Below are 25,395 nucleotides of genomic sequence, written 5' to 3'. Positions count from 1 at the left end.
GTATTCTAGGTTATCTACTGAAAGTTAGCCTGTCAATTGGAACAGATTCGTTAGACGGTCTCGTAGCCAGCTTCGCGTTTCGGTAACTCTTTTTTTCGATCTCGATTGATGTCACGATATCTGTACTTTGGGAAATGAAGATATTCGTTTAAAAATCTCGTGTTACCGTTTATTACAACAGAATCCCGCATTCGGTCCAGATGAACGGATTAGGATTTTTTTCCCACGACCGAGAATCCTCTTGCCGACGAGTTTAATCGATCGTGAATTGAAAATTATCGCGACTCGTGAAATTCATTGGCCGATTCGACGGTGTACGTTTCAGTAATGTTTGAAAACATATCTGTTACGGTTCTATTGCAGCCACGGGAAGGAGAAATACACAGATACGAAGGATAAACTGCTGGTCTCGAAGGAATTATCCGATTAACTCGACCACTGCGCAGTTAAGATTTCAAGCATTGCCTCCTTCGACGCTGCAAACAGGGTTTTCTCAGTTTACTGCCTTCGTCAACGTAATATCTGCGTTCTCAATCTCGGACGTGTACACAGATTCAGCGTGTCTCTCTTTGATCTTTATTGCGACTCGCGCCCCTTTTTTTACGTCGTATCGATATCAATCGCTGACACTGTTACATCAACGATTAGTCGATTTAAAAAAGGACACCGGCGACGTTCGATAAACGGCTCGCGTTATCGTTCGAACTTGGTTATTTTGCAAACGACGTCATGCATCACTGCAAGCCGAAGCAGCGTCGAAGCATGTCAAGTGTTAAGTCGCGTTATTTAGCGTACAACCGTGTCAAAATAATTAATTAACATGCTTAATGTATTCCGCGAGGCGGCGTGTTGTCAACGGTGTAAATAAAGCTTTGAGATACGAGCGTAATCGTGTCCAAGATGCCATTGGTGTTCACGAACAGAACTTTCAATCGAATCCCCGATAGCCCATTTGTCCGATACATAACCTTTCAATAACAGAGCCACAGTTACGAGCAACACAGAGAAGGATAGATGGACCGGACACTTTCACTTCTACCTCAATTTAGACACCGTTCCAGGCATGCACGCTGGACCTGGGCCCTCCTGTCTGTTTGCATGGAAGATGAGTGTCGTCACAGACGGAACTTTCTATGAAATAACCGTTTTTCGTAACTGGTTTTTTTTTCCCGCGATTTCTATTGTCGTTCGGTACGGCTGGAGAGATATCCCATTTAGCGACACAGTTCTAAACGAGATCATAGGATCAACGGGACGACCGGTCGAGTTGCGACAAATGTTTACGTGAAATATCGTTTGAAATATAATTGAAACGGATAGTTTCGTTCGGGTTGTCGTCCCGGCTCGCTTTTCCGACGACTCTAACCCAGACGGGAAGAGGAAGCAACGTCGCGACTCGGCACTTGGCACTCACACAAGTGGCAAAGGTAAGTTCAACGACTGATTTTGCAACGGCAGAAGATTTACAAATGAGAGACCCTGTTGGCTGGCGTGTCGGCCAGTCAGCGGAGTGTAAGGGGTTGAGAGCACCTACTTAACGTTGTCACTGTCACAGGATTTGAATTCCGAGTCGGTGACGACACTCGTCCCGTGTTCCACGTTTCGTCACCCGTTTGGCCCACGCAGACGAAAACGTCAGGACGGAAATCAACCGGCCCTATCAATTACGAAGGACATCATCCGCGAGGTGTGACCGTTATTTTCGATCTGGGACGAGGATAAACTTTGCACGTATCGGTGGTTGATTTCACGATTATCTTCCCGTAGAATACCGTGGAACACGATGAATCAAGCGTGTAACAATAAAGTTACAAAATCTAAATGAACTCAGTTCGACACGGTTGAATATTCGTCCTGTAAAGCAGCCAGCTAATGTTCGATGGTTCGGTTCTCATGTTCCATTAACGAGTCTTTTGCGCATCTGCTATTCGCAGAATAATTGGAATGATCGATCCCATTATCATTATCGTCGTCAACGGATTTCGCCGGAGCGGGTCGCACAATGTGCAGGCGCGAATGTGTACAGATCCGCGTGAGCGAGCTAAAGAGCGTAGTAGCGGTTATTATCGACACACGTCGAGTTCCCTTGAAAGATGCGACGAGTGCGTACAGGTACGGACAATACGGGGTACGAAGGGGAGAATGAATGGACCGTTTCCCTTCGATCGGAATTTTGATTTTTATTTAAGGGTGTCTTAACTGCCACTGCCCGGAGCGAGAGAGGAGGGTGCACGGCCACGGAGGGGAGGAGAGAAAAAATATGTGCAACAAAGGGAGCGAAGCTGGGGTGTTTCCCAGTGACGTACCAACACGAGCGCGAATCGAAACGAGAAACCGAGGCGCGATCGATCCGCTGAATCGTTCGGCGACCAATGCTAAACAACTCGGACGATTGATGGAAAAGCATGAAATTATACGAGACGACGAGCAGTAATTCCTTTCAATCGTCAAAGCCAAACCGGTTCGGCATTTCAACTCCTCCCACTCGACGCGTATTTATTATTCTTCCGGTAACGACTGATACCCGACGGAGCCGTTCGAAATTACGTATTCGATAGACGCAACGAACGGAAAGATTTCGCTCGCGAGGGAACAGCATCCGCGGAGTAATTCGCGAGGTGTGCATCGGTAGACCGATAGGACCGATGTCGCATAACCTAAAAGGTAGCGCGAGCCGGCGCGGTGCAGGCGACTCAGTCAGCAAGTGTCCTTTGTCTTAACGAAGAGACACCGGCGACGAGCCTCGAGGAGAAGAGTGGCTTCCGTGGCCGAGCAGAGCAGCCCTCGAGAATTCTCTCGCATCCCCGGCCTGGAGGAGAGAAAGACACCCGAAAGAGTCCAGCACTGCGATGCTGCCTAGCCGCCGTCGCCGTCGCCGTCGCCGTCGCCGCCGCGCCGCGCCGGATGGCTGGCGTCAATAATACCGAAGTGACGTAATCCTTTTCGAGGTTCGTTATTGGAGGATGTGTCATCCAATAGGGAGGGGTCGACGGGGGAGCTGGGAGGCGCGCGCGGTCTCAAAGTGTGCTCCGGGCACGCGTTGCGGCATCGCGCGGTTCGTCGCGCTAGTAGTGCACCGCTGGAACCCTGACGAGCCAGGTCTCTTGGAGAGGAACGGAGCGCGCGCACGAAATCAAAGAGAGAGGAACCATACGGAACCACTGGCGAGAAACGAGAGCCAACCAACCAACAGAGCCGTAGAGTGCGTCGTAGAAGGGAGGGGTGGGACACGCACTGGGTCCTCGCGCTGGCGTCAGTTATTCGGCTTGCCGCTCGCTAGTCGGGTGTAGTGTGTACTCGCCGCTGAGGATCACGGGCCGTTGACACGCGGATTTCTTAACGAGCCACGACCGGGAAAACAGCTCGATAACGTTGACAGAATAAAAGACAGGACACCCACACCTAGTGCCACGTATACCCTACTCCTTGATGCCAGAATTCGGACCTTAGTCGGATTAAGATAATGCAATAGTAAGTACGACTGTTTCCTACTCTATGGTTATTGAACGCGTGACGGTTGGAAACGCGAGACGATTTTTCGAAACGTCGCTTCTCGATGTCTAATGTACGAGGGCTGAAACGGAGGCTCATGGGAACTGACACTTTAAGCGATCGAGTCTATTCCGAATTATTTCGAACCGACGATTATTTCGTATCGAAGGTTCGCCGATTTTTCTCCGGTAAATAGCGTGCTCTCGAAAGAGCAATCGAAGGGGCGGCCAGCCCGACGCCCGATTGATCAATTCAAACGGTAGAGGGGAGAAACGGTGGAACGAATAGATTCCAAAATATTGCGTAATTCGTGGCGGGGCGGTGTGACAGGTCGAAGGATACGCGACGCGTTCCCTAGTTTCTTTTTCGGGGGGCTACACGCTACGTGGCCACGATATCGTTCCGGGATCCAGATACGCTTCCGCATAGGTCAAGTTCAGGGGTCAATACCTCGTACCCGTTGGATCTCGAATAAAAGTGAATGCCGTAAATGTAGCAGTGCCACCGCACACCGGCAGATCGATGGAGGTGCCTGGTGCGCTGGTGAACTTGGAAATTTCCCTAGCACAGGCGCACTTCCTGCAACCGTGATATTTGCGTATTTGTTGTACCTCTCGCCCCTGTAGAACAGATGCTCGGCTGGGCACCCTTGACTTTAGAAACTGTCACAGCGTTTCCTCTTTCCCGTGCACGATACGGATCAGCCGACATGTTCGGGCATCCTGCACGACGCCAGGGGATTACGTACGAACTTTCCGTTATTATGTCATAATATATCCATGTATCACCATTATTCGGAATGCGCGTGATGACCCATTAACCGCCTGGTCCGTAACGTATATGCAAACGAGTCAAATTTCTTTATCGTCACCGAGCATGGAAAGAAACGGTGAGAATTGAAGAAATCGGCGAGAAGGGGAGTTGAAACGCTCAAGGTCACGCGTTTCCAGAATCAATTAGTGGCGTTAATCATCATCGTAAATTGTCCAGTTGATGGACTTTTTTCCCTGATTTTTAGCTGTTGACGTTTTTCGTATTATAGAGTGAATATCTGATATCACCGTCCACGAAATCGAATGACGGGTGTGATGACTGAAACGTTGTCGACTTTGTCCACGCTTCGGTTCACACTACAGCCGATTTGCATGTGTGTACTCCTGGACCGGATCGCCAATGAATAATCTATTAACATCGGCATATTATTATCATTAGCATTATCAATGACGATGTTATTATAGTTTTGTACGTTTTGTATCGATCGCGCGAATGCGATTCGAAAAACAACAGGTTCGACGATAACGGACCGTTTGAAATATCCTCGCACGATGGGAACGGCTCGGCGCGGTCGCTCGCATCGATTTTCCGAAAATACGTTTCACCTCGAATTTCTCGCGCTGATGGAAACTTAATGTCGGTTAAAAATAGATGATAATGGACCCGGCGAACGGGAGCGGCGACGCTCATAATTGAACTAGTACTCGGGTTCGATTAACTTAATGAAGATGCAACGCATCCAGCGAAAACGGAACGTAATCGTGCTCGCGCGGGACACACCTATCGAATAATATCTTAATTAGTCGGATAACGTTAATTACCCGCTCCGCGTTTTCGCGGTAAATCGGTCTGCCGTGGTTTCTCGTTTTTCCATTCACCAATTTACTTCTGCGCGCGGAGAAACCCTGGGTACAATTACATTACCCAAGAACGCGTTATTATTGCTTGACACGAATCAATTAACATTATTGGATACGAGAATATCAAGAGTATCCAGTGTATATAAACCATTGCGTATATACTAATATCAATATCAATCGAAACGATAATATAAAAAATGCAATTGATGTAGATATACTTGGAATTAATAATAGAAATAGAATCTAATAATAGAAATCACTGTTCCAGAAAGTCAGTTACATATCGGTATCGGAGTTCTCCGACCGTTAAACCGTCTGGCTCGGTTATCGGCCGCAGAGATGGAAATATGTAAAACACATTCCTGCCGATATATTCGGCGAGATCAAAGGAATTTCCGCGGACATTCCTTTCTGGAATATTTTGTCTACTCGGTCGCGCTCGTTAGCCGTGTTGCAGTTCGCGCACGGTCCGAGATCAACAAATTCGTCGGTCCACGGGAATTCGCTTGTTTACAAAAATCGATACGTTTCCTTTGAAACCATCGAGCATACAAGCAGACACCCGCTACACGTTCGTTTCCGCGCGCGTAAACATCGTCCGCGCGTCATAAATGCTTCATTCGCGAAAACAATGTAATAATAATAATAAAATCATTAACGCCGTAATGCAACACCACAAGGACGAAACATTCGACGCCAGAGCCGTCGAGCAATTGAAGCGTCTAAAAATGTCGATTTCCTTCGAAATTCGAACCGATTTCGCGAGCTCCCCCATCTTCGCCGTGTCTAGAATCGCGAAACAGAGATTTTTAAACGGATCGCTTCCGGAGCCTTTCACTCCAGAGAAACGTGCCCGATCGCTTTGACCCGTGAACGAGTCGAGTGTCCCTGTGTGCGGCCGCGCGGCGGTATTACGGATAGTTGGCGCGCGTTAACGATCACGGAACGATTCGGCGGATTATAAAAGGCGGGGGGGAGTGAACGGCGGGACGAATTTATTAATAAATCGAAGGAGGGCGGGAGAGGAGAGAGGCCTTTCGAGCATATGACGCGGGCAGGGTTCGATCCGGATCGCGATCGACCTGTCGACGGACGCGAGCGTCACCGGCTAACTGGACGCGCCGCGCCGCGCCGCGCGATCCCGTCGGTTATTAGGTAATAGTGGATCCCCTTGTCGAGGATGCTTCGACCCTGATGAGGCTAATAAAAGTGACATCATTATCGCTCGCCGCAACGAGCTTTTAACCTACGTGGCTCGCTCTGATTTTCATAATCTGGTTCACATCGCCGGTGCCTCCTCTCTCCATTAAATCTCTCGGCGGCGTCTCTTTCCCCTGTCTCTGGCCGACAACCGATTTTCCTTCGTTCCTTACCGATCGAACCGGTCTACGCGCGTTCCCGCGAAATTCACCCTTCGCCGCACGATTTCGTCGTAATCGGACTCGTCGCGACTACTTTGTCGCTAACTCGTCGAAGTATTTTATATCGATCCTACGTTTGTTCGGTTCAGTCTTGCCGGTCGCACCGGCTGGAAGACGGGCGATTCTAGTTCCACGCACTGTTATGGGTTCTTATCGAGACTCTTAAGGGTTCGAATCGTGCCCCGCTCAAGTTTCGGTTCGATATCGATGGGAATCCCAACCGGGGATTCTAATTGTTATCCCACTGGCGCGAAACAGTGCCGATTGTCGCTCGAGAGGCACCATTCGCGCTGGAAACCCTTGGGTAACGGTAGCTAGAGCCGCCGATTCGCGAGACGAATACCGGTAGCTCTACCGATCGATCCACGGAAATATAACGCTCCGGAACATGCTACACCCGAAGAACCGATGAACCGATCCACTGGAATTCAAAGACATTCGCGAGACGAATACCGGTAGCTCCACTGATCGATCCACGGAAATATAGAGCTCGGGAACATGCTACACCCAAAGAACCGATGAACCGATTCACTGGAATTCAAATACACTCGCGAAACCCATGACTGTAGCCCTCGAGTGACTCAGAGGTCCCTCGAGATCGGTCTTTCCCGCGTGCTCGCGGAGGACGGGCTCGATCGGGCCGAGGGACTCGTATTAATATTCCTACTATCCTTGGATGAGGTAAGCATTTAGAGAGCACACACCGCGGCACCACGGCTAGAGGGTAAAAGGTGTACGTACCCCCCACCACGCGAACGGTTCGCCTTCGCAAAAGTAGACCGACGGAGGTCACACTACACGGCTACGAGAGCCACGTCAGCTGGAAGTGATCCTCCGTGTATCTCGATGAATCCGACGCGACGCCTCGCCGGGCTCTCGTTGCTCGCTCCTCTTCCTGCCGTCGGCTCGAACACGATTCATCGGCGATCCCGCGCGATCCGAGGGCCCCGGACAATCGAGGCATTGAAGGAAACTCCTCGATCCTCTTCAGTGATCTCTAGACTCGCGGGATTTTCTCCCCTCGGCCGTTTCCGGGTCTTACGTTCGAGAGAGATCCTCTTTCCGTTAAGGCCAACGCTGGTTTCAGTTCGATGATTTTCCGCCGAGCTATCGATGGCCAACGGTGGCTGCCGATTCGAGGCAACGGCCGTCGAGAATGTCGAGCCGATCTTGCTACCCTTCTAGCTTGCGTTCGGATCTTCCGCGTTTGCAATTGTGCATTCATGTTCCTTAATGATCTTTTCAAATGAATAGCATACTTCCGTGTATGCTTTATTATGTATTAAATTAAGCTAAGGGAGAAAACCTCCCCTTAAGTCTGAGCACTTGAACCTAGACGCGATATTACGTTGGATTCCAAGGATTCGAGATCTAAAGGAACCGGTATCTTTCGCGTTGCTCGGTTCGATCGAATTGGAGCTGCCTACTTCGATATCCGATGACTCGGATCGTCTCTAGAGAGTGCACGATCGAATGTTGCGAACGCGCTTCGAACTTCTTCCCTAGTCTCAGTCCAGCTGAGACATTAGTCGGCCAATTAAAGCAGATGATCGAGGTCCTCCAATTTTCGCGGAGGTAGGTTCGCCACTTCCCGATCCGCATCCTCTGATTCAATCGAGCAGGCAGGCCAGAGATCAGTGACACCAGCCTCTCCTTCCTTCTGCCCGCTGAACCCGGCGCAGCACATTTGAATTCATTGAACGTCATCAAGGTATTAGAACTATCCGTAGGCGTCCAACTCTCTCGAGCAGGCGCTTCTGCGACTCGAGACATTGTGCCCGGCGCACTCGGAAGCGAGCCGCGGAGTCCGCTTCTCGGAAGCAGAACACCGAGGTGTTAGTCACGCGGAATTCTCGCTCTTATTCCTTGTCACGATCGTTAGCGCCCGGACAAACGGACGGGCCAAACTGACTCACTCCTGATTTCTTCTGCTCGTAATTACCCGAAAGATGACGGACGTTTCTCGGAGGAATCACCGGAGAAATCAAGACCGCAGGCTCTCGGAGTTTCTGTAGAGGCTCCCATACACGTTTAAACTTGCGAAAACGCATTTGAAGTGACGGGTTTGAGTCTCCTAACAGTGAAAAGGCTCAAACCCATCGTTTATCGCGATGCCTTCTTGTTTTAGCATGTACGAGATTTTTGGATACTAGTATCGAAGTCTTCGATCGCAACAAACACTTTCCTTTCGTCGCTTGGAGGATCAAAGCGGATTCTTCTCTCGAGAAACAGAGCATAGTATACAACCGATCCGCACGTGCCAGCATCCTTGTTGCTTTCCCCACTCCGTAGTTCCTCGGGAACAACGTGTCCTTGCTTTTTAAGGCAACGCAACGTGTCCAGGTTGGGCTGTTTGCCATCTCCAAACTTTCACTCGCCTCCGAGTAAACATCCCCGCGACGGTGTCGGTGATAGTCTGACGGCCGAACCACCGGTTCTAGATTATTATATGTGATTATTTTATATCGGTTGGATTTAGCTCAATTGAAGGAGTTAATGAGAATCGATCTGGTTCGTTGTCTACGGATCATAGAAGAATCTATTTCGTTGCTACCACTTTATTATCCTCGACGTAAATTCAGGCTCGCAGTGAAACTGAGAGCTTGTTTGCGTCCCTTTCAAGTTGTCGGCAGTAAAATGTTACGTGAGCTCAGCAGCGAAAGTAAATAATACGTCGAGGGGTTAAAGGCCAACGCGGGCTAACGAGGAGAACTCACCCCAAGCGCCGAGTTTTTAACGATCTCTTGATAGATTATGGCCTTCCTCGCGACGAGCATCGGTAGATATTCGAATGTCTTTGAAAAAGGCAATCATTTCGATCTACGGATATCTGGATCAACGGTGTACAGCTCTAACGCGTTTGAAAGCGTGTATTTTCATTAGAATGTCAAAGCAGGCGGCGATGCGAGTCGAATAAGAGAGCCATTCGTCGGTGAACCCGCGCGTTACTCGGTTAATCTTGAAGCAAACATCTAGACGAAGGTGAGAAGGGGAGAAATATAAATGACGCGAGATCCAGGACACCGAAGGGTTGGAACTGTGCCGCGCCTGGATGCTCGAGCGCGAATGCCTCGCGCGGTTTACATTAATTTTCTCACGGCGGAACGGTATAGAGACGCCGAGGAATCTTTCGATGGTTCTCGCCGGGGCAACAACAAGAATCGCGCGAGAGGTTAATAAAATATCGCTCGACGAATACCGCGACCCGCGTCAGGCTCGTTAAAGCGTCAGCGTAACACGGGGTGCTCCTCTTGGCAAAAGCCAATGATAAATTCCTCGCGGGCTGAATCACGCCTCGTTATCCACCACGAATTCCACTTAACGCGTGCCCTGCACCGCGTCGCTTTAAATTTCACTTTGCAGAAATTGTCGCCGAGAAGGCGTTCGGTAATTTTAACAAGTTTCGCGGCGCTTGCGAAACACGCTCTCAGCCTCCGGGATTCTTCTCCTTCGAACTCGCGTGAAATGGCGGGGAGAAATCGTACGTCGTGTTTCGAGGTGTCGTTAGACAGGGGAGACTCCAATCTACGAGTCTACAGTGGTTTCAGTTTCGAAAACAAATTTTTAATTTCCGTGGAAGACGTTGTCCATCGAATTTATACGATTTTCGGAATGAAAAGGTACGACTGCCTGTTCGCGCGCGACGCAGAAAGCAAGAGTCGCAGGGAAAAGTTTCTTAAGGGGATGAAAGTGGAAGCTTCGGGCTTTCAGACGAGTACAAGTAGAATGTTGAACGACTTTCCGTCGCGAAGTTACAGAAGTCCGAAAATCTACAAGTTTTTGATTTCGCTTCGGCGATAATTTATTTCGCGGAGCTGTGTCACGCTCATGTGCATGCGAGTGCAGCAACCATGTGCATTCCGTGCACTTTCGCAACTTTCTCATGAACGCGCGAACATCCGCAGTCCGCTCTCGAGCAACAGCTCTAGTTGGAACACGTGATACGTGGAAATACAGCGTCGGCGGTACCTGGAAACGATTGGACGCAAAGTGGCGTAAGGTCGCGGCGCGGCAATTATTCATCGGCCGGCTCTCGATCGCCGTCCCGATCGCGGAGTCGATTAGGAACGCGCCGGCGATCCCCGAAGCCGTGAGAAATCCCTCTGTCGTCTCCGTGGCTCGTAGCGGTTTCGTTTTTAAACGGACTACTCTCGGCCGAATGAATCATCGCCGCGGGAGGAATGCGGCTGGATGGACTCGCGCGCGCGCGGAGAAAGAAACCGGATCAACAGTTAGTGAAATGGTTCAATCAGGGATTCCCCCTTGAACGGTTTCGTTTTCTCGAGAGTTTCCCGGTTTGTCGACCGGTTCTCCCCCCGTTTTTTTCTACCCGATGGCGCAACCTTGCCTCCGCGCGTGTCCCTTGAGAGGGTCCGGCGAACAACTTTTAACGAGGGCGGGCACGAACGGAACGGACAACGGTGTTTTCTGTAATTACTTTTTAGGGAGGCGAGCAGCGGTTAATTTAACGCTTGCCCGTGGAGGAATGCGACGAAGAAGCTCCAAGTTTCAAAGTTAGAAGTTGGAAGTTGAACATTTTAAAGTTAAAACTTGGAAACTTTACAGTTGAAGATGAAAAATTGAAAGTTTTTCACCTTCGGTTGGAAGGTTAAAATTCCAACTTCCAAGTCGAAAGCTGAAACTTGAAAATGAAAAATGTTAAAGTTAAAAATGAGAAATTGAAAGTTTTTAATCTCATAATCTAATAAAAACAGTAAGTGTCGCGAATCCAAAGCGAACCTAGACAATGGCTGAGTCATTTGCCAGGAAATCAAATAGATCCGAATTCGACCAGTCTCCAGCAACTAAAGCGCAATTCCCTTTGTTCGTTGGAACGACTGAGTAAAATGATGAACGTTAACTAAGTAGCCGTTAACGGAAAATTCGCGTTACTTGGGCCGATTCTTCGAACAACGATTCCGCCCGAGCAAGGAACTCCGTGGAAAGAGTAGAGTGTCGGACCGGGGTGGGAAGGCGCGTGTGGTAGTGCCATTGTGTTCTTTCGTTCGATGAGACTATGATGGCTAAATAGCCGCACTCGACAGCTACAAGAAGACGGACGCTACTTATGGCAGCCCGTAATGGCTAGAGTAGAGTCTTCCTCCGGGCTACAGTGGTGCCGGCACGTCGATATAACAAGGGGTCTTGCCCACTGCCGAGTGCTGCTGCTGATGGTTAAATTTTCGCTGCACTCACGGGCAATCGAGCGACGGAAATGAGGTTTAACAATGACTGCGGAGACGATCCGGTTGCATAGGTGGCCTTGGCAGTGATAAATAGGTGCCGCAGTCATATTGCTCTAGCTACCGGTCAATCATGTCGCAACCGTACACGCTTTTTGAAACTGATCCAAAACGATAACGGCGATTTCAATTCCGCCAATTAGAACGCGCTCGGCCCCGGAATTCCCCCCGAATTCGTAACGATTCTTCGACTCGAGTCTGACTGTTCACGCGACTTCGTTACTCGGTTCTCTTTGTATCAAACCTGGACGTTTCCACAATATTTCTGAAATATCAGCTTGTGTCACGAATACGAAAGACCGAAGCGTCGATATCTTACAACTACCGAGCATTCGACACGATTAATAATTCCTATAAACATATCAATTGATTATTTTCTCCATACTATTCAAGTGAAACTACTTATGTCCAAGATCATTCCGAACGTCCAATGCTTCTAGGACATTAATAATCGCGAGACAAGCAAATCGACATCATTTTAACCGCTACGGTAGTTCTAGTGTTAAACGGGTAGAAACAAGATCGCGCGTCTGATTACTCGAGTAACTGTATTACTCGTCCGCGGCTTTCAACTTTAGACATCGAAGTTGCTTCGGGTACGTCTAAATCCTTCGTACATCCGCTTCCCTTCATCCCCATGTCGATATCGCCGCGCAACCGAGCGAATCGCGGTCGCTCCGCCGAATTCCGCGAAACTGCTTCCGATCTTGAACCAGTGCCGACCCAGTGATCCGGCTATTGCTTGCCGAGGACGCCCGAGGAATGTTTAATTGCCGTCTCATCCTGCTCGAGGATTTTTCGGGTCAAGGGAGCGCGCTTCACGCGAGCCGCGGTCGCGGACGGGTCTTGTCGGCGGGCTCGTAAATCTGAATGGCCGCCAGCGGCGACGATCGTCGCGACCGATGCATCAAAGGGTGCACGCTAGCTACCGAGTCCTTTCTGCATTGTGCGGTGTCGACGGAGGACGATGAAATACTGACACGAATGGCCGATGGATCGCTCGATGGCTAGTTCGAGGGACGCTGGTCTAATCGGTCGGTTCTTAACCCCTTGGCGTACTATTTTCTGTCGCTACTAAGCTCGTGTAACATTTTACTGTCGGCAATTTAGAAGAAAAGTAGCAAAATTTTCCATTCTACTTCAAGCGGAAGTTTCATTCGAAGATGATACATTGATAATAGCGAAATATGTGCTTTGATCCGTGGATAATGAACATTGATTGTTGTCAAATTAGTCTAGAAATCTTCATCGCGAGTCGCACTCACTTGTCTGCTTATTTTAACAATAACCATTCTGGTATTTTTCTTACGTAGCTAGTCAAATAATTGGCTACAAAGTAGAGAGAAATAAATTGATACATTTCCTTTTAGTGGAAACAGAAACAGAAGGATGAAAATTGAAAAACCAATTGATCGGGTGATATAAGAATCGATATAAAATGAAATGAACAAAAGAACCGGTTCCCGGTACGGTTAGCGTTAATACGTAACGGAGCAACGCCATGTAAAGCGTGTCACTTTTACTTCAGTGCCTTGTATATGGGCAAAAATCATTTGATCGTTATCGTAATTTACAATGAACAAGTTAAGCATCGTCGCTATGAATTCCTTTCCACTTTGTGTCGCAACTACCGACGCGAATTCGCCTCTCAAATATTTCTTCGAAAACCTTCGATTCTTCTGCTGCTTTCCATTTTCGACTTTGACGGTCTTCATAAGACCAATACTCCGAAACGTGTTCCCTAATTCCGCCTGTTTCAACATCAGCAATTTGCATCGTTAAAAAAGCTTGCCGGACGCAAACGCGTCGGTCGAATTCTTCTCGAGTTCCGAAAATACGCGGTTGAAAGGTTAACAAGGTTAGGCGTGACCGATGCAAACTACGGAGAACGTCTCGCCCCTATCGTCGTTAGACATCGAGTCACCTCCCAACGATATTCTCGGCACGTGACGCAACGCGCACGCAAAAACCCAGAAATCACGTTTTCCTCCGGCCGTGAGGCCAGAAAGAACGGAGAAAAAGGAAAAAGGAAGAAACCGGCGAGCCTGTGTTCGTTCGTGTTTGTGTGTCGCGGGCAGCCTAGACGTCGCGCTCGCTCCCGTCGCCGCGGTGTCCGGCGTTCATTGAATTGATCCGCGCACGTCCGGCTCGAACGCCGCTCGACCTCGCCGTTCGAATTTGTCGGATCGCTGTCGTCGGTCCGTGCACGCTCGAAATCGAGGCGACAACCCTTAACCCGTTGCCTTACAATATCGCGTGAGACTCGTAGGGATGATTTCTAATATGGTTTAACAAATATGAATGTCATTCGGTTATCTTGAGTTCGAATTAAGCATTTTTCTTGATAGCAATTTGTATGGTTTAGAGCCAATCTAGACGCAGAAAGAGTATGGAGTTAATAAATATCAATGTCATTTGGTTATCTCGAGTTCAAATGAAGCATTTTTCCTGTTAGCAATTTGTATGGTTTAGAGTGAATGTAGACGTAGAAAGAGTATAGTTTAACAAGTATCAATGTCATTCGGTTATCTCAAGTTCAAATGAAACATTTTTCTGATTGGCAATTTGTATGGTTTAGAGTGAATCTAGACGTAGAAAGAGGATGGAGATGTTCGTTTGACTAGTGCATTATTAACGATAGTCAGTTGAAGCAAGTGCCACCGCGGAACGAAATCTAATATTCCGTTTTGTCCAATTCCGTTTGAAATCGTGACGAGTCTGACACGATATTGTAGGGCAAGGGGTTAACAAATGAAGCATTCATTTCTCGAGTTAAAACCCGCCGGCCCTGCGCCGCGCGCGCGGCCAATGAATCACGCTGCCCGGCGCGTTATCGATTAAACCGGAGAAAGGGACGTGTTCCTGTGGGAGTCGGTTCGTCGGGAAATGTGCGTGCCGGCCGATTTTCGTTTCGCTGATCGGCAAATCATCCGATCGGCAAACGGTATTGACGGTTGTGCGCCGTCGAGTGCTGGGAAGTTGGCACTCTCGTCCGATTGGTCCGATTCGGTTCGAGTTACGTGATTCGCGGGGGCGGTCGTCACGCGACGAATAGCGTGGAGCGATGTCCTATGATATCCTATGACGTCACGAGTGACAGCTTCCCAGCGTCGGCACCCGAGCATTTCCCAGCGGAAAGAAACAAGGCTGCCTCGGTGTACATTCAAATTCGTTCTTATCCGACATCTTTCCTCTAAACGGAGCTATCCGGTCATTTTCCAATCCGGAATCTGTCGGCGCGATCGGTTAGCGCGCGCGAATGGCGCGAAGGGAACGAAACGGAGAGAGATGGATCACGATCCGACTCTTTGTTCCATTGTTCCTTGGCACATGTGGGACGACCGAGCGCGCGCGCGCGGAAGCGAGATGTACACCTTTGCTACGAGCTGTCTAGAGCCATGTCCTCGCTGGAGCAGCGACCAGCGTTTTTAACCCTCTGCCAAAGAGAACGTTTCACGTTAGATCCACCAGACATTCCTGATTTCCTCTTTAACCGAAAGGATTCTCTTTTGAAAAATGATTAGCCCTTTGCACTGGGAACTTTCAATGGAAATACTCAAGATTTTCCGATGCATGTGACATTTCTTTGGAACTAACTAATGGAATGTGTATGAATTAAGAAAGCTGGTTTAGTTCAATATTTCGTATACCGAATTACGAGTCGCTCGGAAGCCAATGCGGTTCTAGAAAAGGAAAATCGAGGATTGATGCTTCTGAAATTGTACAACATATTCAGAAGCTATAAAAAGAGCTCTCTGACCTAGAAACAACGAAGAGCCGAGTAAATCCTTGAGTGACTAAAAAGAGCGTTTATTCCATGAAAGTTGGCAATAATACCTAATCTAAAATGTCATTGAAAATCTCAACACACGCAGTTGCTTCCATAGAGTACCGCTAGCAAGCCAGATTCAATAGTTCACGAGTCTCTGAAACTTCGGAACGCTTTATCGAAGTCTCGATCGCCACGTGTAAATCTCCCCACGTAAATCCGTCATTAGCTAAACAATGAAATTATTCCGCTTTCGGAGTTGGAACGCGAAAGCACGGAATCGCTGTACGTCCTCCGCGAACACATGCACGTCGGACACCCCCTGGAACGCGCGGCAACAAGGGCCAACAAAAACTAGCTCGTTCAGCGGGGGCATAGCTTTAGGCCGACACGCAACACAAAAGTTTACTTGTTCTTGTTGTTCTTCGTCTTCTTCTTCGTCTTCTTCCTAGTCATTACCGCAGTCTGAGTGTCTACTTTGTTTTTCCGACTCTTGATTCGGTTGGAGTGCAGCGCGCGAGAACGTGCGGCGGCCGGCAGCGCGCTGCACGTGGCTAAGAAGCAGCGCGGCGTGTGCAACGTGCGAAGTGGTTGCGCGCCGAGCGTGTGGGTGGCCGGCGGGCCTGTGCTGGTAGCGATCGCCGAGGAGCGAGCGCGCGCAGGGCGTTATCATGGTAACGCTTGATAGCCACCGACCGTGGAAAGTCGATACCTTCCTCGTTTCGTATTCAACGGCAAGGGCAGGCCCTATCCGGCCCGAGAGCCGTGACCCCGTGCTGTTTACTCCCGTTTCGACGCGGCCGGGCTCGCCGTTTAACCCCTTGCCCTGCGATTTCTTCCGCAGTTCTGCTCGTTGCGACTGCTTTGTGGTACTTTATCGTTAACCCAATTGTTCAGCTTGAGGATAGTCTTCCCGTGGAAAACTAAATATGCATTGGACACTAGAACTACCGCGAGTCAAAATGAAAATTCACGTTTGGACCGAAAGATGAACAGTTGATCAGTTGAAGAATGACTTAACTTCGATGCTAGATTTCTTCCGCCTGCTCGTTACGACTGCTTCGCGATACTTTATCGTTAATCCAAAGGATACGAGCAGTTAGCTTTCGGTTAGTCTTCCCGTGGGAAACTATGAATGCATCGAACGTTAGAGAAAGATGAACGGTCGATCATGGGGAATCACTTGGTTTCGAGTTAAATTCAGTTTCGATGCTATATTTCTTCCGCGATCGAGCTCGTCGCAACTATCTCACGGTGAACGGTTTACCAAGCAAAAAGGAGAATCCCGTGTTCGTCCCGCGATCGCGTTTGCCCCGAAGATGAACGATTCGTCGCGGGAAACCAGGAAATCTAGAGCTCGCGGCAGTCCTCGGACAACGGCGGCGAAACGCGATAGCAGCACGAAACGCATTATCAAACAAACTGCAATTGCAACATCCGCCGGTGGCCAGGAAAATTCCAGCAATTTTTCCATCAGGCTTATCTGGTCTGTCGCCGGTGCGCGGGGGACGGGGACGCGCGAATTCGAGAGGCTGGCCGCGTGACCGAGATATTTTCGTGGAACGGAACGAGATTAGGCTGATCATCGAGATCTTCTCGTAGTTTCGGCTAGTTGATCGGCCTCGTGATACTTTAATCAAGGTGAACGATGCCGAAGCTGATCCTCTGCACCGCAGAGCTCTTCCAGGGATCAATTTACTCTGCGTGTTTCGTTCAATTTCGATAGAGATTTCGAGAATTAATCGAGTTCGCAGCATTGTAATCGAAATGAACGACGTCGGAACCGATCTCCTGCACCATGGAACTCTTCCTTGGATCAATTTACGCATTTCGTTGAGTTTTCATAGAAATTTCGAGAATTCCTAGTAGTTTCCGTTAATTGATCCAGTCCCCAGCATTAAAATGGAGGCATCGATTTATTCCGCGTTTCTGATCGAATGCCGATAAAAATTCCAGGACTTCCTCGTCGTCGCAACGAGTCGAGCTCGCGTTCGCGATGCTATAACGCAGGCGAACGGAGTCGGAATGTATTCGTCAACGGTTTACGCGCGTTTCGTGCGCAATCGAGCGACGTCTCGTTTACGGGACGGGGTCTCGAATGTCGGCAGCTTGTCTCGGCCGTCTAAAATCCCCGACCTTCGGCGCGCGAATCGTGTTCCCCGGCTACGAATTCCCCGCTCAGCCGAATATCCGCCAGCAGCGTTTCGTGACCGGATCTCTGCCGGCGTCGCCGGGACGAAGGACGACAGTTTAGAAACATTTGATCCGACGAATAAAACGAAACGACCGGATCGCCGTGAACTTTTGCGGGACGAACTCAATCAAACTTATCTTATCCTTGGCCGGCGGACGTTACGCGTTCGTGACGGTTACGAGTACGTAGAGCGATGCTCGTCAAACTTCCAGAACGTTGTTACCTAATTTTCAATTGGTTACGATTCCCAACGGAAGAAACCGCTCGCCGTTCGGCCCCGATTTCTTCGGGGACTTCGAATTTCGCGCGAGGATCCGCCGTCGACCGTAAATTTCGACGAACGCATCCGTTTCGAGTCGGAATCGGGAACTCGGCTAATTAGACAATTAAGAATAAGAACGATGGAATCGTTAATTCCGCTCGACGCGACGAGGAAACACGGCGGGACGGCGTGTAGCGTGTCGTCTCGCGCGCAACCGTTGCTCGAACGAGGAACAGCCGCGGCGAGGAAGGATTAGCGATTCTAATAAAATCGGCCCGATGCCGACTGCATTCCCACATTCTGTCAGATGGGACGATAAACTACGGGGATCCTCGAAGGATACCGTGCTCGGAGCTCGCGGCGCGGCGCGAAGCAAAAACGCGGGCCGCGGTTGCCGCGGGTAATCCCATCGCTTCGCGTTCTTGCCTCTTATCCGTTCTCTTATCTCGAATTCGCGAGGACCGTGCGATACTCGATTCTCCCGTCTTACGGAAAACCGTGGACGCCGCCTTCATTGTGTAACCTCCTTTGATGGACGTCCATTCAGAAAAATCTACGCGATCCCGGAAGAGGATACTTTTGTCTCTATTCCAGAGATTTCACGGTTCATCGCGGAACGTGAGAATCGAGACGGTAACTCACACTTTTAACACCTTGTTCTGTAACTCGTCGGGTGGCGACGACCTTAAAGAGAACTTGACGAAGATAAATTCGCTATTCTTCTGTCAGCAATAATTGTGTCTCTCGGAAGCCGATTAAGTCGATCTTTCGATGTTCTCTGATTTTCTTTAAAATTCATTTGATTATCTAATACTATTCCTGGTAATATTGGAGCCTACGGAGTCCAAAGGGTTAATAGAGCGAATATTCTTCCTACTTGTTCAAGGATTTACTCGTTTCTTCGTTTGTACTAAGAAGTTAGCTCCCGAATAGGTTGCATAATCACTTCAGAAGCCAAAACATTAACTTCCTCAGTTTTTGTTCTTTGGACTTAACCGCATCGGCTTCCGAGCGACTCGATTATACTTTGGAGCAAACGTCGACACACAATATGCCTAGAATGTCTATCTTCTTTCATCAATCATTAAATCATAGGGCAAGGGGTTAACTGTCTGCGCTCGAAGCAATTCCAACGGAAAGAAGATACTCGTATACAGCGATGCATTCCTTTTTCACAATGCATTCAACGGTAGAATTTTACCGTGCGCAATGACGGTAATGTTAATTCGATCGTCGATCGTTCCGAACGTCGAGAACGGGTCCAGCTCGCGGCGTAAATCGCTGGAAATCCAATTGAGAAAATGCCGGGTACTTTCTCTTAAATCACCGGGCGGTTCGCGGCTAAATTCGCCGCGTGAAAGTCAATTATCTAATTCGATCGGTAACGCTTCTGATTTCGCTTGGACGGCTGCCTGGAGCTCGTCCTCGCCGAGGCTGCGTCGGGCAACCCTTCGTCGCCTCTCGTCGCCGCGCGTTCCGAGGCACTCGAGTTTCGTGGGAATTTCGAGGGTGTACTCGCCGCTAGCAGCAACTTCGCCGGCGACTCCGGGGAGTCTAGAAAAATATTTGGCATCCGTTCGAAGATTAACCCACTCGAGACGAATTACACGCCGAGCGCGTAATGGAGTGCCTAGCCAAACAGACCAATCGCGCACCGCGTAATCATCATGAATCACAGTAATCAGTTGCCAGTGAAAAACTGGCTGGCTTCGCTAGTTAACAGTACAAATGACAGCTCTGCGAAACTCGACGCTGGTTCCAAGATCATCGGGACTGCGGGAGATGAAAAGTGATGGTCTTCCAAAGAAACATCGATCTCGAATGGGCCGACCGTTGAAAGAGTCAAGCGACATTAACCCTTTGCACTCGGAAGTTTTTCCACTAAAAATATTTGAATATTTTCTGACGAGATGAACACGGTATTTTGTGAAACTCGACGAAAAATCGCACGCACATTGAAAAACGAAGTTATTTTATTTCAATATTTCTTCAATATTTTCCAACTAAATTCCACAGTTAACTGGTTAAATATCAAATATTATAGTTTTACTGTATGAAATCATGTGGCGAGTGAGAGTCACCTCTCGAGTGCAAAGGGTTAATTACCATTCGTCGCTCAACATCGCCAGATCATCGCATTCTTCTATTCTACTGATAACGCGTGTCTAGCAAGAAACGAGTCCTCGAAGACATTGTCGCTTCGGAGACGTAGCTTTCGAAATAGGAACCGGGGAAACCTTCGAGTTTCCCAAGAACACGCGAGCTTCGAAAACTAATCGCTGCCCGTTTTTTTCAACGAGACCGTAGCCTGAGACAGAGACGGGGCGTTTTCACCGCGAATGCGGGTCGTCCGCGAAATTACAGATAATCAGAGGTTGAACTTGTTTCCGGCCGGCGGGAAGGTTGAAGACCTTTTTCTACGGATTCTCTTGTTGTACGTTTAGAAAGTCCCCCGGCCGGTGGATTATAGGCTGGTCAATACCGGACTTCTGCGTTTCTGGCGCACACGCGGAACGCTCGCTCCGTGTGTCCCTAATCGCGGCCGTGTTCCGTTTACCGATCGGTCGATTTGGTACACGCCGCCATGGGCGGCTGGGAGAATCGCCTTGAAAATCGGCCGAGGCGCTAGGGCCGCGGAAGAACGATGCTCTCAGCGGGCACTCTTGGAAATTGGAACGCGACGTCCGGTCGATCGAGGAGGTTGATTAGAAAATATGTATCTTCGAAGCTGTTCGCCGGGAGAAAACTCCGGCAGGTTCTACGCTGATTCGCGGTAATTAGTAAAAACGAACACCGGGATGATTTCGATGATTTGCAAGAAGGATAATGGCTATTCATCAATGCCGCCCCTCGCGCTCGAGAGACTCTCGGCGACCACTCGATTCGACATAAATCGTTAAGCCCCGTACGCGGTATTGAGCCTCGCGTGACGCATCGAAATATTGAAATCGAACAGCTTTGTCTTTCGACCCGTGACATTAGCATAGTTATGCCGGCAGAAACGATTTTATTCGTTTTCCTCAGTGTTATCCTTGTAATATTTACGATGAACGCGTTAACGCTAGGTTTACGGGCATTTATTGTACACTTGATTCTATTATTCCTAAAAGAATCGATGCTTATTTAGATCGTGCAAACTGGAGATTCGATAGTAGGTAATTGGGGTACATGTCAGTGTGATCGCATCAATCAAAGTCGGCGTAAACATTTACAAAATAATATTTCTAAAATCCAATATGCGTCAGTTTGACGCGTTCCGTAAACCCAGTGTTAAGTATCTTAACGTGAGTCACTTCAGTCTTCTTTCCACTTGTTGTCTACGGTACGTTTGGCGGTGGGTAAACTTGAAACGCTTCCGGTCCGTTTTTCACCAACGGATAATTCACGTTTTCTCGTTAGTCTCAAAGAATACCGTCCACGTATCATCGGGAACCGTCGACTGTCCCTAATGAAAAACGGCGCACGGTTAACGCAGCGACGGGAATTCCGTTTGAAACGTTCCAGCGGACTGTTACGCGGCCGGGCGCCGTCTGCGGCGGTCGCGGCCGCCATTATCGCGGCGAGGGTGAAACCAGCCCCACGCGGAAACCGCAGAAGCAATATTTTGAGAGTAATCAACGCGCCCCACTGGCGGCCGGCCACCGTCCCGGCCATTCGGACCGTTTAATTTCCCCGAAAGCCCGAGTCCGGGGTTCATCAAAAGCCCTCGACGGTCGGACGGGGCGCAATCGGTGTTCATTGTCTCGGCAAAAAAGAGATACGCGAGGAGAATACACCCGCGGTTCTCCGGCAGAACGGAAGGGAGGAAGTTTTTCGATAAATTGCCTCGGCGAAGCGCGAGCCGATCGGACTATCGATGAACACACCTTCGCGCGGTGGAAACCGGTACAACGCGATTAACAACCGAACTTCAATTATACTCTGCAATTAAACATTCAACTCGTAGACTACCAATTAGAACATATTTATGTATTTCGTCTATTTGTTTCGAAGTAGCGCAATTTAACCCTTTGCGCTCCAGAAGCTTCTCATTAGAAATACTCGAGATTTTTTAATGAAACTCCAACGACATTCTTTCAAACTGACTTAACGAGACATCCTACATAAATTAAAGAGGCTGTTTTATTTTAATATTAAATGTCAAACCCTATAATTTTGCTGTGTAAATCAATTGAGTGAGAGGCGCCTACGGAGTGCAGAGGGTTGAGATATATTATTAGATTTCCATTAGAAAATAGGAAGCGTAGGAAGCTAACAATGCCTCCGCATTCGAATTCGCTGAAATGAAGTTGGTAGGCTATTCAGACGAATGTTCAATTACCCAAGGTCGAGAGATCAGGAATTTCCGATTAAGTTTCCTGGTCCAACTTCCGTTTGCATCGTTCCTCTATTTCTACCTCGGTGTTTCCCATGGAACGCGCTCGGCGTCTCAACCGTCCGCCTCGCGATCGCGAAAAATCATTGGGAACACGTTCGATTCTACCGCAATGCGTACCGCGCGTATCTTTCCTGTTGCCCTCCGCGGGCGCGTGGGAAAATAAAGAAGGAGGAGGAAGGAAGGACGCGGGACGCAGTTGCATCCTAGTCACGGATGCATCAGCCGCGTCGCGTCCGACGGGATTTACGGAGCACGAAGGAGACGCGACTATGTGTGCCGCATGCATTATTAACCGCGTCCTTCGAGTAATTCGGTCAGACAGTATTCGGTATATTCCATTTGATCCGACGCCGACCTACTGACCTTAACTGTACACAACTTTTCTACTGTCGCGCGCCGCGCCGCGCCGCGCCGCGCCGCCGCGAGTTTATTTAATTGAGATCGCAACCGCGAACTAAACGCTCCTGCACCGACGCTCGTCGAGCGATTATCCCCTTTAGGGCCCTCTAAGAAATTCGAGACGACCTTAGACGCGCCTGATCGTTCCTCGCTTACGTCACTCCCTTGGAAAGGGATATACACGGTGACCCATGCAGAAGTAGCTCGTTACGCGCTCGATCGGGGAAAAGGAACCACCCGTTTGCGATTCGCTTTATTGCAGTGGAAACGGGTATATTGATTTCGAATTTAACCCTTTGCACTCGAGAGGTGACCCAGCTTTGTTCCTCAATGAGTGATTTCTCTTCGAATTAGTCTCAATATTGCAGCAGTTGTAATAAACTACCCTAAAATTTTGTATTAACAAGGAAAATAAAAGATCGAAGAAATTAGTTGCAGTTGCTGGTAGGTTACAAAACCATCTGGAGTTAAGGGTTAATGGTTACAGCTATTCCATTAGTTTCCCGCGCTACCCTTGACTCGTCTGCTTTATTAGCGCGCAGGCGTTCGCGCCGGACTGTTGGCGAATAATCAACGGATATTGCAGTAGTATATCAGTATTACTCAGCAATTCGGCTTACTATTACGAGTCTCACCCTCGGCACACAATAACGAGGCTGTAGATTTCTCGGTTGATCGAATAAATGCCGCCGTTATTCGTCGCGCGCGCGGATCAAAGGAAAACTTCTCCCTCTATCAGATATTCTATTAATATCGCGCGGAACACTTGATAATTTCGCTGTATCGAATCAAGTGGCGATTCAAAGTCACCTCTCAAGTGCACAGGGTTAAACCGGCGCGTATCGGGAACCGGTTGCGCGCGTTCCGCGACTCGTTGACGGGCCACCTAGGTGCCAACCACGCGCGCCGTTCGGTCGAATGATAATTAACCCGCCCCCGTGATACGCTCGATACGTCACTGTCACGGCCGAACCACGCACCGGGTGTTTGGAAAGCTGGAAATCGGTCACGGGTACCACGAAGCCGATCCGCTTCACCGGCTATTCGGTTTCGCGGGAAATCGAAAGGGCATACCAAAAACAGACGGTTAACCTTTCACCTACAACCTCTCCCATAATTATAGAATAAATACAGAGGAGTTTCATCGTTGGTAATTCACCAGGAAAACCGAAGATTACACGAACCCTTTGCACTCGAGAATATTTTTCTCAAATATTCATTATTTTCTGATAAGATATCAATGATACTTTTTACAATTGACATAAAGAAATACCTTGTATAAATTAAGTGACTATTTTATTTCGATGTTCCGTGTATTGATACACTATATAAAGTTTAATATTGAATCTGAGATTTTATCATTTTGTTGGGTCGAATCCAGCGAAAGGCGTCTCTCGAATGCAAAGGGTTAACATTGAGAATAACACTGTGTCAATTGAACATTTTTTATTTTAATCGAATCAAATATTATTGAGTTGAATTTAGTTTCGAAGCATACAACGACGTTTACATTTCCCCGTTAAAAACGTCGCTCCTTATCGACTGCACACGAGTGAAAGGAAGCGACGTCAAAATCACGTATTTCCTACAAACTTTCACGGGTCAACGTATTCATGGAAGGAATTCCGGTTGTTCTATGTTTCGACAATCCCCGCGCGTAAAAACGATTTCACGAGGCCACCGCGTTACATCATTTTCCGGCTTCCAGCGGTTGCCGCGGTTTCGCAACGAATTCCGCTGATGGTTCGCGACCTTTTTCCGGGATCGGACAATTCCGAAGCTTTAGACTGCGAGCGCGAATACGCGGGAATGGGAAAGAGGAAGGATCTTATTCGAATTCGACGATGTTCGAGGCGTAGCGATAGAAAAGACTTTGGAACGAGAAGCTTAGAGCATTCGGTGAACTTGTAACAGAAATTAGAGCTTGAAGCGTTTCACGCTGGAAGTACGGAGCATTTAATACGATTGGCTTAACTTCTATAGAAACTGTAACAATAGATTGCTTTTCATTCCTTCGGACGTTCATTGTAGTATTCAAATGAAACTATTTATTTTCAAAATCATTCCGAATATTCAATGCTTCGAAGATATCGGGGGGAATATTCTTTGGAAAATAAAGCGCTTTTTTCTTTATAATTTCTGAGATTATTTCTAGTATTCGATGCTTCGAAAATAATAATTGCGAAACTAGTCATCCTAACTGGTACGGTAGTTCTAGTGTTAATCACATTCCAATGAATGCAACTACGCGAATGTATGCTCCAACTATCTATCTTGAAACCTTCAGTTTCCAAAATTCGAATGAACAAACATGAATTGTCCTGGGAACGATAGGTCACCGGTGAATTTTCAATGTTGACCTCAGAGTCGAATTCGTTTTCGGCAGATTTCTAGGGAAACTTTCTGCGGCCGGAAACTAGAATAGGAACAGATAAGGGGATTTGTATTCGAATCGGATCGACTCGGTTCGATCGTGTTTCGGTTTCCAAACAAGCGGTAGGACAATTTCATTGGCAGTCGATTCAACGCGACCGACCGACCGTCAACGGCTCTATCGCCGGACGAACAATGAAGATACCTGTCGGCGCCGGACCGTTTTTGTT

At 48.5% G+C, this 25,395-nt stretch overlaps 2 protein-coding genes across 2 annotated transcripts in view; one reads left to right on the top strand and one right to left on the bottom strand.

The window, feature by feature from the left end:
• Miga (mitoguardin) overlaps window positions 1-25,395 on the bottom strand; it is a 37,694-nt gene that overhangs the window by 3,655 nt on the left and 8,644 nt on the right. The gene's annotated exons all lie outside the window — the stretch shown is intronic.
• uzip (beta-pore-forming protein unzipped) overlaps window positions 3,002-25,395 on the top strand; it is a 29,717-nt gene continuing 7,323 nt past the window's right edge. Inside the window, exon 1 of the mRNA XM_031992435.2 lies at window positions 3,002-3,471. The gene's annotated coding sequence lies outside the window, so the exon portion shown is untranslated. The remainder of the gene's footprint in view (window positions 3,472-25,395) is intronic.

Source organism: Nomia melanderi, chromosome 11 (genome assembly GCF_051020985.1).
Source record: "Nomia melanderi isolate GNS246 chromosome 11, iyNomMela1, whole genome shotgun sequence".
NCBI classification, from domain to species: Eukaryota; Metazoa; Arthropoda; class Insecta; order Hymenoptera; family Halictidae; genus Nomia; species Nomia melanderi.
This window is presented reverse-complemented; position numbering and strand designations above follow the sequence as displayed.